The following is a 16,108-nucleotide window of genomic DNA, read 5'->3' on the forward strand; positions in this document are numbered from 1 at the left end:
AATCTGTGTCCCTTCCTCCTACAGTTGGTGTGTGCTATTCCTCTGGTGGTTCATCCTAATGTCAGGATATCACCAGAGTGGTTGAATAGACATTCTTGCTGGCCGAAGATGGGGGGTCCCAGGAGAAAACCACTGAATGGGTGTCACAGTCTCACCAGGTTGACAGGAGTGAAACACGTATTCAGTCACTCCATAATTCACTTTTAGGAGTGAACTCATTTTTACCAGAGACATTGCCTATTTTGGTTATCCCTCTGACTTTGAGGACATCAGGCAATAGGTTACAATTAGTGATTGATATGTCCTTGTGCCAACCCACAGGGAATGACTGCCAAGTCAGTCATTGACACCTTAATAAGTGTTAGCACCAGAGGTAGCTCCTCTGCTGAACTCAGTAATGGTCATACCCAGTGGAAGGAGGGTGAAATGACCCGTCAGGTGTCACTTATCTGTAATCCACAGGAGAATGTTCTGAGAGCCAGAGACTTATGAAAGCTCTCTTAAGTTTGAATGGAGCCTGTGGTGAGCCCCAGAGAAGGAAGTGGGACCTTCTCCTATCAAACATATTTCCTAAAACCCCGATGTCACTCACTGACTGGGAAACTCAGATGGTGATTCAGGGTGAGTGCTGGAATCCTGGTTGGTCCAATTGATAGAAGAGCCTTGTTATTCCTTAACCCAGGCCTTCTCACTTGAGTGAACTGTTTCCCTTGATGCGCCCCTCGGATGTGTAAGTAAAACAGGCAGAGGGGTAGATCAATTGCAGAGGAGTTTGTGATGTGATCCACGTGGCAGCTCTGGTCAGCACTGGAATGACAGCACCAAACAGAAGGCGGAGATGCGAGCATGAGGCGGCATGCGTTAGAATAATAATGCAGTTTGGTCCTATGCAAACCGCAACAGAGTCCAAATGGCAGGCACGGTTCGGCTACGGCGAGGTAGCAAGGTACAAATCAACAGGTAGATGGAGTCCAGGAGGCAGGCAAGGTTCGGTAATGGCGTGGCCAGTGAGGTACAGAGTCACTGGGCAACAGAGTTCAAAAGGCAAGCAAGGTTCGGCAATGGCTGTCAGGTATGTACAGATTCAGCAGGCAAACGGAGTCCAAAAGGCAGGCAAGGGTCAAGTAGATGAAATAAACACCAGGAACGCAGATTCAAAGTAGTGAGCTAACTGCAATCAAAAGCAACGCCCATCGGGACTGTGAATCTTTTATCCAAACGCAGAGGGCGTAACCGAACAGCTGATCTGATCATGTGATGACATGGAGAAACCAAGGCAACTCGCTTTCGGGAATAAAACGTTTTTGCTGCAGTGTGTCTTCAAGGCAAATGCCAACGACAAAGGAACGGGGCAGCTAGATGCCGTGTACCATGTGAAGCAAACACTCGCACCCGGGACCGTTAAGTCTGGACACAGGCTGGGGCCTCGAAATCTTAACACCTGAACACATGCGAGTGGTCTGGGCCTTGCCAAGTTTCACAACTTATCAAGGTACATTATTCAGAAGGCTTTAGAAGACCTAGAAAGGTTACCTTAGAGTTTCCTATGGTGAATAGAGTGGAGGACTGTCTTGAGCGATAGAATTAGAGCCCTGTGTATGGCTACAGAAAGGGGGCCAAAGAAATCTGAGTGTATCCCTGTCCTGTGCCAGAGCAGCCCTTCTAATGGCTTCAGTGAGTATCTCCTCACCTGACCCTGCATCAGCAGTGTGAGCTGGAAATTTTGCTGAGGCAATCTCCCTCCTTGTCAATGAAGCCCTTCATAAAAGGATGGTGTGAACTAGACTGTACTATGGGAGTTGGTGAACCACCATGTTTGGGTGTAGTGGTGGTTCAGACCCACAAACAAGAAGTTCTAACAGTTGGTGTTCGATCAGCCCTGTGTTGGAACAAGGGGCATTTGAGCCCTCTAGCTGTCAGGCGTCCAGTTCTGTGGATCTGGAGAAACATACAGGTACATCCAGTCTGGGATTCTGTATGGACACTAGAGCTCTATATGCTGTTCCCAAGACAGGTATAATCCCCCCACCAAGAGGTGACAACTTGGTGGATCATCTCTGTACTGAAATGTGCAGCAACATTTTTTCTCTCTCTGCAGGATATGGAAACATATCCCTGTCAGTCTATGCTAATAAGAAGACCGCAATTTTGGCCTTTTCAAAGCCTTACTTCAGTGTAATGACTTCTGAATTGATGGATGCAACTGACATCTGTCAGATGAGATTAAACCCTGTTCTGAATGGGAGAAAGGAACTCGGCAATACAAATCTGGTTGATATTGCAGATTCTAACACCACTTTGAAGGAACTGGGAATAGCTCAAAAGACTGAGTGCCAGGACCTTCACCAGGCCAACTTGTTCAGTGTCAAACTGAACAGGAGCCATTGGTCTTCCTTCAGCATAACATTGGTGTAAGTGGAGGCAAGATGCAACCTCTTGCCAGTGAAGTACATCAATCATGTACAGAAATAGTCATCCCCCACTACAAAACCCCAAGTTAGGACTTTCCTGGGCCTCACTGGGAAACACAGGGGTAAAGTGGCAGACTATAGAAAGGCACTCAAGGGATGAACTTGATCAAGAGCGAGATGCGTGCAATCCGGTTGATGACTCTCCAAACCCGATACATTCTAAACCTACTAACGGCCATAGAAGGGCGAGTGTGCAAAAAGATCGAATCATCATATGGCCCCCAAAACGATGCAGAAAACAAGTCCCTGTCACACATCATAGGGGCCCTCCACAAGCTAGAGACAGGCATGGAAACTGAAACAAGAGTGGAAGCTGATGATTGGTGCCATGCAATGTTCTCGTGGGCACCAACATGGCTAGGAGCAGTGGTGAAGATATTGATCCCTATCATGGTACTTCTGCTGGTAATATTCTGTACGTGCCAAATGATACTCAGGTGCTGCGCAAAGACACTCCCAAACAGTGCCATGATGATGTCTCCATAAGGACACGTAGAGCTCCTCCTAATACAAAACACATGCACGTCCAAACACAAAACAGCATAAAGCCACACATGGTGGCATTGAACCAACCCCTACATCCCCCTGGGACCATAGTATCACCCCCACCAGACCCTGAAAATGATATAGAATACACAAGGGGAATATTGGATTGATCTCGTGGAGGAATGTCTTTCTCCAGTGTACCCCAGAACAGTATGCCTAGGGTGGAGGGAGTCTGCATCATGTATGTAAGGCATGGGTACCCATGGATCAGAATGACTGGAAAAGAGAAGCAGCAGTGTTAGTTAATGAAGGATTAAGGGGAGCGTGTTGGGATGCACATTCAGCTCCCATGCTCACCCAAGCAATTTAGGTTGCAGAAACTCTACTAGCAAAAATAGCAGTTAGGGGAACTTACGGAGGCACCGGCTGGGAACATGAGTGATACTGAAGTACAGTCATTGAAATATAGTGCACAGAGACGTAGATGTAGGCCCTACTTCCAGATGCGAGAAATACTGAAGCACTGCCATACTTGAGGTGAGGCCTAGTATGTTGTGGGCCCTGGTGAAAGTGGCATACGCTGCTCATTGTTTAGTTGGGATTTCAGTACAGCCAACTCTTCTGCAGATTGCTCATACTGAAACATGGTGGTGTTTACTTATGTCATGGCTAATTCTGCCTCATTTGCTATGAGTGGCTGTCCAAGTGGTTCTTGGCTGCCTGTTAAAGAAGGTTCACTGCTCTCAGAAGTGTCTACATTTAGTCGTGCTTGAACTTCTTGTTGGCGTTCATTGTCCAATATGGTTTTGTACCGTGTAAAGCTGCATTAGAGCCATGTAGTACAGTTCTTTGTGTTGAGGAGTTTTTAATGACAATTTCATATGATTAATTAGGCTGTGTTTGGTAAGTTTCACCAGGCTTCCTGTGCAACCTTCCACTCTGTATCTACATTTTTTCTCATCTGGTTTAATGTTTTAATGTTACTTTTGTATGAAAAGTTGTGGGCTATCTGGTACATGCACATGGCTTCTAAAGTAATACTCCTGTTTGGGTATTATGTGCCCAATAAATTGTTTTTCAAAATGTCCTGGCTGTTGGGATCGTTTTTGGCTATTGTCTCTATGTCTTCGTACGATTTCAGAACTCTTTCGGGATGCAGCAGGACCACGGCTTAGCCACACTATGTTTTCAGATTTCCCATATAAGGCGGTGCCGGTTAAACGGTTGGTGGCTTCATAGCTGCTGCATTCTCTATGGGACAGCATTTTTATGCCAAAGCTGTACAATTTCTGTGCCATAGTTTTGTCACATGAAATGTCATTCCACAGGGCTTTCAGCTCTGTTTTCTCTGCCTTGGTTAAGTAGGCTGTGACATATTATGCAACTGCAGTGGAATTGTGTGCAATGTAACGTACTGTACATCAACATTTGCATTCCCTAGGAGGGCAATTATTGCATTGTAATCATTGATGTACTTTGATGCTTTTGTCTTTTTATGCAGCATGTGTTCCTAGAAGATGTACTTTTCACACTGTGGCGAAAGAAAATTGAAGTGGAGAAAACTGATTTTCACATTATGTGACTTCAAGTCCCATAATTCCCAAAGCACTGGGATGAAGAAGAGGGCTGCAAAGTCCAGAGATTGCAAGTTGCAGCTTATTGGTGGTAATGACCCACACCTGAGGGGGGCAGAGTCATAAAAGGCCCTCTGAGGTGCAGGCCATGGAGAGGAGTAGCAGCAGCAGGTGGAGTGAAGGCAGAAAGTTCACAGTGCAGGGGTTACAGCTGACGGAAGATAGAGATGACAGAACTGCTGTGGCTTGGAGTACGGATGCCGGTTCTGAAAGGGACTTTTCTTTTGGAGACCTGCAGTGCAGAGATCGTGCAGCAGGAAGCATTACAAATACAAGCTTTCCCCCTTGGAATCACGATTGCAAAGGTCACGCAAAAGGAAGCATTGTTGTTACAGACTTCCACCCTGAGGATCGTGGTTGCCGAGGTAGCACAACAGGAAGCGTGAAGCCAAGAAGGCTTCTCCCCAGCAAGGCCATCTCCTGTGAGCACCGGAATGTCTTAGGAGCACGGAACACTCCTATTCTGCTCAACGCGGCACGCAGAAAACAATACAAGGCGGTTTTCCCCGACAACCAGAGCAGAAGAAGCCAGGAACTTGAGAGCAGTGAGCGGACGCTCCGTATCCGCCCGGTGGCACACAGCAAGACTTTTGAATACTGAACTAATGTAAAAGCAGTAGAGTGGCAGAAACATCAATATGATGCATATCAAACTAATGTTAAACATGAAGATAATTCTTTAGTATAACAAAGGAATGTGAAATAGCTAATGCGGCAGAATAAGAGTTCGTCAAACAAACCAGCCAACTGTAATTGTGAATAATTACCAACAAACCAAAGGGGTAACTTTGCTACAAAAGGGCATACACCATTATTGTTACAGTCAAAAGGTAACACTAAAGATCCCACTTGTTTGTAAATCCCATTGTCAGAAAAGGAAAGAGGCAATAGAGGGAGCTGACCAAAATAAGCATTGCCTCTCTAAACCAACAAGGAGGAGGAGTGAGAAGAAGACATTATAAGAACTTGGTTAATGCAAGAAGGGGAAGACCAAAGTGGAGAAGACCAAAGTGTCAGGAAATCTGCCATTCTTACAAAGGGTGTATAGAAGGAAATGAGCATAACCTGCATTGCACGTGGTAAACAGAAGTGTGAAGCAAACTGCACCAATGTGTTTTATGTTTTGCCCAAAGAAGTAGTAGAAGTTGTTGCTGATCAAACTATAAAATCTTCCAAGTTGCACGAAGAGCTCTGTGGCAGTTGGCACACTCTCTCACCTTTCCTTTTTGTATACAAAATACATTTTGTTTTCCTTGCAAAGAGGTGTGCCACGCTTTTTTCTTTACAGTATTGTTTTTCTGGACGTCTGCCTTACATTAATAAATGTTCCCTGATGGTACCAGCACTCAAACATCATTTTTGCCAGTATGTTGGGTTTAGCTTAATTCATTGCTACTATTATCGTCACTAAACATAACACATTAAAGAAGGAAAATGTTATTAATGAGCAAGCTGCTACCATTATCACTGTATCAGGATCAATTATTTCAGAAGCATGATAGCCACTTCAAAAGTAATGGTCTACCTCCTCAGATATCGCTGGGCAACCTGCCCTCACAATACCTCTCCTCTTTCCCAATGTGATATTCAAAAATGGGTAAAAGCCTGTAGCCTGCACAAAGAAAAATTGGATCAGAATGTTGGATCACATCGGAATCACCATGGATAGCAAAAAGTAGCAAAAAGAGATATTTTAAAGATGCTTTAAAAAGTGTCAATTGAAAACAACCATGGTGTTAGAAGTAGTCAATTGAGAATAGGTGGTGAACTGATTGCGTGGGATAGGTATATTCCCCATACGTCTCAGTCAGAAATAGTAGCCCTACTAAAACAACAGCAGGTCAGCTCAAAAAGCAACTGGCAAAGTCTTTCTGAGAGTCAAAAAGCCAAAAAAGATTACACCTGGCCACAGCCCAAAAAGGAGTGCATGTTTAACTACCCCCATTAAAGATGTTAATATGCTGATAGAGGAAATAGGGATACTTTTGGATGATATCAATCAGGGTGGAGAGCCATGTGAAGAGACTAAAAAAAGCCCCGAGGGAGGGGGATAGTGCAGGGGGAGGAATGTCACAGGGGAAGGGGAAAAATAAGGGGACTCTGCATCAGAGTTAGCTTTCTCTTTCTAATGCCAAATCAAACCCATTGAAAGGGTGGGGGATTAAAATTGAAATTCTATTATTGTAACCTTGTAGCAGGCCCTCAAATTGAACAGCAGCAAAGTGGGTGTTATTATATTTTCCCCATTGAAGTTTACCCTATGGGAAATGGAGTAGTTTTTTTTCTCCCTATCCAGAATGACTTACGGGTGGATATGTGCGGCGGGCAAATAGTAAATCCTACACCGCCATCACCGCCTCCCACCTGTGATTAATGAAGGGATACCAATTTCGAAATGTTTTTCACCTTTGCAAGTAAATACTATTGGGATGGAGGGGGTGTCCTTTATTAGCCAGCTAGACAGTAAGGGTAAAGACCCCCCATCATTAACTGTTCGGAGGAGCCTAAGGGCCGATGGGCCTCCTGGGAGGCCTCAGCAATCGGCAAGCTGAGTACTAACGGCCATCATAGGCAAAGGCCTCTACCTTTCCCGCTTGCTACCCTCTTTTCACCACTGCAGAGAAGCCGACAATCTCATCCTATCAGCCCCCTTCCTGGAACGCTCAGGCTCACCACCTCCCCAGCTACCACCGAACCAAGACAGCACCCCCCCACCTGGCACGCTTAATCTTCACCAGAGTCGCCACCTGCCTCGGAACCATGGCTAAGTCCCTGAAACTCTCTAAATCAGCAGACATTTCCACCATGCTCCTGCCAGCGGAAAAGGGGAACAAAGCAGACCCCCCAAAACTCATGCCCCAAAAAGCGCCAGAAGAGAAAGGATCTCTCGCAACCAAAGAGGACCTCCAAGCCTTCACGTCTGATATTAAAGCAGAGTTTAGATCCTGCATGTCGGAACTCACTGCAAAGCTAGAACAAACAGAGCAAAGGATCAGCGATATTGAACACAGGATCGGGGAATCAGATGACCTAGCCCAAGAACACTCCAACTCGCTAGCAGAAGTGCAGCGCACAATCAGGTCCTTAATGGACAGAACCGAGATCCTCGAGCACAAGCAGGAAGATCTGTAAAATCACTCCTGCTGCAATAACCAGCCCTCTTCCATCACCGAAAAAGACCTTCCCGAGTACGTAGGCAATTTCTTTCAGTCGCTACTGCCGAACCTAGAGGAAATCCAACTGCTACTTGATCGCACCCACAGACTGCGCCCACGTTGAGGAACTGACTCGGACTTCCCCCAGATGTAATCACAAGGGTCAATTTTTGTACTACCAAAGAAGCCATCTCCGCAATAGGCCGCTCACACAACAAACTATCATTCCAGGGCTCTCCTCTCCAAATCTTCCAGGATCTCTCCCCCCTGACCTTGCAGAAGCACAGAACGCTGCACCCACTCACGCTCTTTCTCCAAGACCAGCAGATCCGCTACCGGTGGCTGTTTCCGACAGCCTTACAATTCTCACACAATGGCCCCACGAGCTATCAGCCCCCTAGATGATGCAGCATGAATCCTATGCCCGGGCTCCCCTGGGTGCACGGCTCTTCCTCCCCAGGCCAACAAAGCCCTGAACCGGACACAACCTCCCCCAAGCTTGGGCACGCCTCTTGGACAAGTCGTGCAGAGAAACCGTAAACCCAAATGAAGATCAGCGGAACACCTGAGGAACACATAGCACTGGACCCTGCTTGCCTACGCTTGCTGCGGGCCCCATGCGGTCCATACCCTCCTCCAAGGTGGATGTCATCGCTTTACCCTTGGAGTGAATCTTGACTACGTTGGCTGATGACAGCCTGGGTGGCTAGGGGAGGCACCGATAGTTCAAATTCGGTCCCTTTGGTCACAGGTTTGGCCTCCCGTTGGAGGCTGATGTTGGAAGCTTGCGTCTCCCATTGGAGACTAGTTAAAAAACCTCAGCCTTAGGAGAACCCAAAGCAGCTAGCCTCTCAGGGCAATGGTTGATTTGACTCTCCCCAACCCAAGCCCCCCTGCCTCCCCCCACGGCAAAAGAGCTCGGAGAGCCAGACCCCACATTTAAAACTGAAGTTCACCACCCTGAATGTCAGGGGTCTAAATTCCCGTCCGAAGAGGAAATCCATCCTGCAAAAACTACAAAACGACGGAACCTCAGTAGCTTACCTTTAAGAAATTCATTTGATCCCAGCAGACTTCTCCCGGCTGCGCAGCAGACTTTTCCCCCTACAATTCCTGGCATCCAACGGCACCAAGAAGGGAGGCACTGCCATTCTTTTTACAAAAGACCTGAATCCGCAGGTTCTAGATACGCTACGATGCCAGGAGGGTCGCTTCATCGCAATCAAATGCGTCATCCATGGCCAACTTTATACCCTCATCTCAGCCTACGCTCCGAACGAGCACCAGGAAGGGTTCTACCGAGACTTAGGAGTCCCTCCTCCCATTCATTGAGGGGCAAGTCGTCATTGGAGGAGACTTTAACGAAGCCCCAGACCTCCTCAAAGATAGGTCGCATCCCCCAACAATCAGGAACCTGAAGTTGGCGAAAGTCCTGCTCCACCTTTTTTGAACGTTAAATGTTGTTGACACCCAGAGAGTGTTATCTTCGGGAGAGAAAGACTTCACCTTCTACTCGTATGTGCACCACTCCTTCTCTAGAATCGACATACTGCTGGCCTCCCCCCCAAATCTTGGCCTTCACAGACGACATCCCTACTGGCCCCCGGATCCTCTCTGACCACGCTCCAGTCTCATTGATCCTGCGAACCCACAACCCTGACTCCGACCCTATCTTGGGTGAGATGGCAGAGACTGCATCGCCAGAACAATAAATAAATACTTCACAGAAAACCGCGACGAGGACACCTCCCCAGCCAACACCTGGGACACCATGAAAGCTCAGAGGGGATATGATCGCCCAAGGTGCAGCCTTCCATAAACGAAAGCAGGCGACCTGCGCCATTCTGGAAGCTGAAGTCCGTGAAGCGGAGGCCACTCACAAGCGGAAGGGCTGGTCCCCAAAATCTTATAGGGTCCTACAGATGGTACGAAAGAGGCTGGAGGCGCACTATGCCGATGCCACGGCAAACCTACTAACCAGAACAAGTTAATAACAACAAAATTAATAAGCTGCTGGTAAACAAGCTGGCCCAGGAGAACAAAACAAACACCATCCTGGGTCTCCGCGACTCGCAGGGGGTGGTCCAATATGCGGAACGTGAGAAGCTATGCCTGTCGGTAGCCCACCAATCAGAGATAATGACGACAGTCCAGAGGAACCTAAACGAACAGCGGTCCTACATCCAAGAGGCGGCTCTTCCACCCCTGACGCCCACGGCAAGAGAAGGAATCGAAGTGCCTATCACAAATGAGGAAGTGGAGGAAGCCATTAAAAGCTTGAAATCCAGAGCCCCAGGCCCTCAATTAGTGGCCCCTCTAACTCGCCTCTTCAACTCATTTGCTGCCACTGGAAGTATCACTCCAATAATGCAGGAGTCCATCACAGTCCTCATACTCAAGCCCAGAAAAGATCCCAAAGACGATAGTTCGTACAGACCCATCTCTCTATTGAACCTAGTCGCCAGAACATACTCCAAGATTCTGGCCAACCGCCTTGCACCCATTCTTCTGAGCATTATAGACCCAGACCACACCGGGTTCATAACTCACAGTTCGACAAAGGACAACATCCGCAGAGCATTAGACTTAATAGAGGTCACCAATCAGAAATCGCAACAACTCGCTCTGCTGGCGCTGGATGCAACCAAAGCTTTTGACAAAGTGGATTGGACTTATTTACGCCTCAACCTTGAGGCTTTCAACTTTGGCTCGACCTTCAAGAAAATGGTCCTAGCTAATGATCAATCCCCTAAAACCCAGCTGAGAGTCAATGGCCGCCTGTCGGACCCAATCCCTCTCAGGTGTGGAACGAGACAAGGATGCCCATTATCCCTCCTGCTCTTTGCTTTGGCCATGGAACCTTTGGCCCAACGAGTCTGCCGAAACCCTCACATCATCGATCTGCAGATAGGCTCTGCTCAACATAAGATTGATCTCTACGCAGATGATGTGTTGTTAACCATCACAGACATTAGGACTTCCACGAGTACGGCCCTGACCGAAATTCATAGTTTTGGGAGTGTAGCAAGTTTCACCATCAATTTCATAAAATCATTAGCTCTAGGGGTGGGTCTGGGCCCAGACGAGAGGGAAGCCCTGGAGTAGCAAAGCCTGTTCCAATGGAGCACCCAATGTATCCAATACTTGGGGGTCCAGATCCTCGCCCATTCAATGAAAGTCTACCAGACAAACTCCCCCTCCCCCTCTTCGAGGAAATGGAAAAGGACCTCACCCGTTGGCAGTCGCAAGAGATCTCTCTTTTGGGACGCATTACAACATTCAAAATGAACCTCCTCCCTCGGTTCCTTTACGCCTGCTCCTCCCTTCCAAACTTAATCCTGCATCCCCCCCTACAGCGGCTTCAAAGGAAAACGATTGACTTTATCTGGAGGGGCAAGAAAGTGCAGATCCCCCGAAGAACCATGATGGCCAGCACGAAATTGGGGGGACTGGGGGTTCCAGACCTCTGCAAATAACAAATAGCAGCACAGCTGGCCCACTTTCAAGCATGGGGAATCGCCACGGACGTCCAAAATGGGTAGAGAACGAACAATCCTGCCTTTCTCTCCCCCTCCGCTTCCTTCCATTTATGCCCTCTGCACTGTGCTGGGTTTGGCCAGGCATGCTGACCTCCACGAAACATGCGATGAAGGCCTAGGAGTGGGCCTGCAGACAGAGGTATCCAAGGGGACCCGAGTACATTCTCCCCAATCTTCCTTAACCCAGCCTTCTCCCCGGGCTTCTACCCAACGAACTTCAGGCACTTGGTGGCAGGAGGCCTCAAACCGCTGGGGCAGCTCTTCGAGGGGGACGCTCCTTTCACCTTCGAACAATGCAAAACAACTTTCCATCTGGTGGAAACGGATAGATTTACTTACGCCCAACTGAGGCACTGGTGCTCCCACCCTCAGACCGGAGCGGCAGCACACAAGCCCCCGCCCCACTAGAGCTTACAGTAAATGACCTGCCAGCCCGAGGGAAGATCTCAGCCCTCTATAAACTACTGCAGGAGAACCCCTTCCACACTAAGCCTTCCTATATGACACAATGGGAGGTGGACCTGGGTTACGCTATAGAGGACCATGCATGAATTGACATCTGGTCAAGAACGCGCACGGCTTTCCCCTGCTTCATTAATCGAGAATGTGCCCACAAATTGCTTTTGCGTTGGTACTACCCCTCCCCTCTGCCTTCACCACTTTCAGCAGGCATTGGACACTCATTGCTGGCGTCTCTGCGGCCTCCCCGGATCCTATCTCAACATGTAGTTGACATGCCCCAAGGTAAGGGATTTCTGGTGCCAATGACTTGCGTTAGGCAGAAACCTGTGCAGTTCCCTCTGGGACCACTTCAAAAGATTTAGGACTACAGGTGTTTGGCAGTAAACCCACTTGGTAGCGGTCTGTACCACACAGATTCACTTGGTAGCTGTGGCTGAGCAGTCATACTTCCCTCAAGAAGAGTTAGGCAGTATACAGAGTATTCACAATAGGTCAAGAGCACACAATAGAACAAGTACACACTGACCAGGACTTGGTGTAAAAGGGATATCATTATTTATTTAAAACCACATCTAGAAAAACACACAGGCACTAATAGTAAGCCATTAAAAAACATGGTCACTAAAAGATATACACTCCCTTAAAAGAATATTAGATAAGTCTTAAGTAAAGCCCCACTTATTTTCAGACAGCGGTGAGCGCTTAACATAGATGGCACTCTAATAATTCGTTTTAAAAAGGGAGAGAAAAATAGAGAATAAATTGAAACAGATCCCAACACTTTTTCACGAACACAACAAGAGAGGAAGGCAAAGTAACACAGTGAATTCAGAGTCAGTAGGCCGGATCCGCTTTAAGAGGATCAAAAAGAAATGTGTCCAAGGTCACACGGTTGCAGTGTACAAACGTCTTGTAAAGGTTCAAAAAGGAGTTGGACCAAAGAAAGGGACCAGTTAGAGGGTCAAGGCGGCCAGCCCAGTCCAGAAGGTTAAGGAGTTATTATTACCTTGTTGCAATCTTTAGAAAGGGAAGCCTGGCGGACACAGTACCTTAAAGTGGTGAGAACGCTCCAATGGGGGAAGTTGTTCCTGGCAGCGGGTGCAAGTCGGTGCTTCGTCCGGGGGAAGAGAGGATCTCGTCGTGGAGGAAGACAGGGGCCTGTTGCACTGCCAGGGAAGAAACCAGCCGCAGAGTTTCTCAGGTACAAGGAGCGGTCCGTTGATTCGCGGTTCAGTGGTGAGTGGCTATCTGGCCGCCGGGGTGCTTGGTACGGGCAGTTCAACCACAAACCGGGCTGGGGTGCAAAGAAAGGAAGGTAAACTGGTTGTGCCCACCAGTCAGGGGAAGAAGCCTCTCCAGCCGGGAGATCTTCTCTGTCGTCGGGAAGTGGTGAGTCGGTTCCGCAGGGCTCCACCGGTGGTGTCGTCGTGGTAGGTCGGCTCAGCTTCTCCCTCGTCGGATTCTCAGGTCCTGTGGCGACTTCTGAAGTTCCAGTCCCCAAAGCCCTGCTTTTATGCAGAAAACCCCCATTCACTCAGCCTAGCTGGGCCAATCACACAAGAGTGCGACTTGAGTTACCAAGGTAACTCAGTCCAGGGTGCCTAAACCCCCTCCCTCACCCCCTGTGGTACCCAGACAGAGTGGCACCACTTTTGGAGGCTTCTGTGGAGAAGCCCGCCAAAAAGTGGAACAAAGGGCTCGACTTGGGTTGGAGTCACAGAAGAGAACAGAAATGCCATTTTAGAATAGAGTCTTGGCAAAAACTACCAACTGGAGAATTAATATTAATTAAATAAACCGGCGGTATGTTCGAGGCTATGAGAATTAAATAATTAAAGCTGGTAGCCTCGAACAATGGGAAAATCCCATAGGAAAATATTTGCGGTCGAATATAAAAAGTAGTTTCCACTGCCACCAGCCAAAACTCGATCGGGGGGGACGGAGACGTGCCCCCTCGACTAACAGACCCCGGGGCAATCGAATTGCCCCGACCAGTACGTCCACAATATGATGGTTTGTACTGGTTTCTGTTAATAATTTGGGACTAGTAAAGCCAATGGTGACTTTACATGCCCTGGGAGACAGTGGTCAGTCCCAGGGTATGGAGTCTATGGTGGGGTGTCATTATGACACCCCTGTGTTACTGCACGGAGGGTGCTGTGAAACACACATAGGAAAAACGCATGAGACCCTATGGAGTAAAGGACCCCATAGCCCACAAAACACATTACCAGTCAAAGGAATACCATCAATCATGTCCAAGAGTGGGAGGAAAAGAGTCTCACTCTTGGCAGGAGGAAAAAAACAAACTCCAGAAATCCAGCAAAGCTGCTGGGGGACTCACTAGGTTAGGAAATTCAGTCTAAAGAGAGAATTCTCCCTAACACCTTGCCACAATAAAGGACATCACCCATGTGACAATCCCGCTGGCCCCCGAACAAGTCCTCCTGGGGATACCGCTCCCAGACTTTACCCGAGAACAGGAAGGAAGGCAGCGTTAATATCTCAACTCCTGTTGCCGGCCAAAATTATAGTGGCCCGTACCTGGAAGTCCGTGGAAGGCCCCCTGATGACCCTCTGGTGGGTTAAACTTTGGGACATCGGCTACGGCGAGGTAGCAAGGTACAAATCAACAGGTAGATGGAGTCCAGGAGGCAGGCAAGGTTCGGTAATGGCGTGGCCAGTGAGGTACAGAGTCACTGGGCAACAGAGTTCAAAAGGCAAGCAAGGTTCGGCAATGGCTGTCAGGTATGTACAGATTCAGCAGGCAAACGGAGTCCAAAAGGCAGGCAAGGGTCAAGTAGATGAAATAAACACCAGGAACGCATATTCAAAGTAGTGAGCTAACTGCAATCAAAAGCAACGCCCATCGGGACTGTGAATCTTTTATCCAAACGCAGAGGGCGTAACCGAACAGCTGATCTGATCATGTGATGACATGGAGAAACCAAGGCAACTCGCTTTCGGGAATAAAACGTTTTTGCTGCAGTGTGTCTTCAAGGCAAATGCCAACGACGAAGGAACGGGGCAGCTAGATGCCGTGTACCATGTGAAGCAAACACTCGCACCCGGGACCGTTAAGTCTGGACACAGGCTGGGGCCTCGAAATCTTAACACCTGAACACATGCGAGTGGTCTGGGCCTTGCCAAGTTTCACAACTTATCAAGGTACATTATTCAGAAGGCTTTAGAAGACCTAGAAAGGTTACCTTAGAGTTTCCTATGGTGAATAGAGTGGAGGACTGTCTTGAGCGATAGAATTAGAGCCCTGTGTATGGCTACAGAAAGGGGGCCAAAGAAATCTGAGTGTATCCCTGTCCTGTGCCAGAGCAGCCCTTCTAATGGCTTCAGTGAGTATCTCCTCACCTGACCCTGCATCAGCAGTGTGAGCTGGAAATTTTGCTGAGGCAATCTCCCTCCTTGTCAATGAAGCCCTTCATAAAAGGATGGTGTGAACTAGACTGTACTATGGGAGTTGGTGAACCACCATGTTTGGGTGTAGTGGTGGTTCAGACCCACAAACAAGAAGTTCTAACAGTTGGTGTTCGATCAGCCCTGTGTTGGAACAAGGGGCATTTGAGCCCTCTAGCTGTCAGGCGTCCAGTTCTGTGGATCTGGAGAAACATACAGGTACATCCAGTCTGGGATTCTGTATGGACACTAGAGCTCTATATGCTGTTCCCAAGACAGGTATAATCCCCCCACCAAGAGGTGACAACTTGGTGGATCATCTCTGTACTGAAATGTGCAGCAACATTTTTTCTCTCTCTGCAGGATATGGAAACATATCCCTGTCAGTCTATGCTAATAAGAAGACCGCAATTTTGGCCTTTTCAAAGCCTTACTTCAGTGTAATGACTTCTGAATTGATGGATGCAACTGACATCTGTCAGATGAGATTAAACCCTGTTCTGAATGGGAGAAAGGAACTCGGCAATACAAATCTGGTTGATATTGCAGATTCTAACACCACTTTGAAGGAACTGGGAATAGCTCAAAAGACTGAGTGCCAGGACCTTCACCAGGCCAACTTGTTCAGTGTCAAACTGAACAGGAGCCATTGGTCTTCCTTCAGCATAACATTGGTGTAAGTGGAGGCAAGATGCAACCTCTTGCCAGTGAAGTACATCAATCATGTACAGAAATAGTCATCCCCCACTACAAAACCCCAAGTTAGGACTTTCCTGGGCCTCACTGGGAAACACAGGGGTAAAGTGGCAGACTATAGAAAGGCACTCAAGGGATGAACTTGATCAAGAGCGAGATGCGTGCAATCCGGTTGATGACTCTCCAAACCCGATACATTCTAAACCTACTAACGGCCATAGAAGGGCGAGTGTGCAAAAAGATCGAATCATCAT

General features: G+C 48.0%; 1 long non-coding RNA gene across 1 annotated transcript in view; it reads left to right on the top strand.

Annotated features, from left to right (window-relative positions):
- The window catches only part of LOC138566736 (uncharacterized), a 273,203-nt gene extending 267,146 nt beyond the window's left edge, over positions 1 to 6,057 (top strand). The window contains exon 4 of the long non-coding RNA XR_011302006.1: positions 4,459 to 6,057. This is a non-coding gene — a long non-coding RNA (uncharacterized lncRNA). The remainder of the gene's footprint in view (positions 1 to 4,458) is intronic.
- The last annotated feature ends 10,051 nt before the right edge of the window (positions 6,058 to 16,108 follow it).

This window comes from Ambystoma mexicanum, chromosome 2p (genome assembly GCF_040938575.1).
Source record: "Ambystoma mexicanum isolate Mex_15411 chromosome 2p, UKY_AmexF1_1, whole genome shotgun sequence".
Classification (NCBI taxonomy): domain Eukaryota; kingdom Metazoa; phylum Chordata; class Amphibia; order Caudata; family Ambystomatidae; genus Ambystoma; species Ambystoma mexicanum.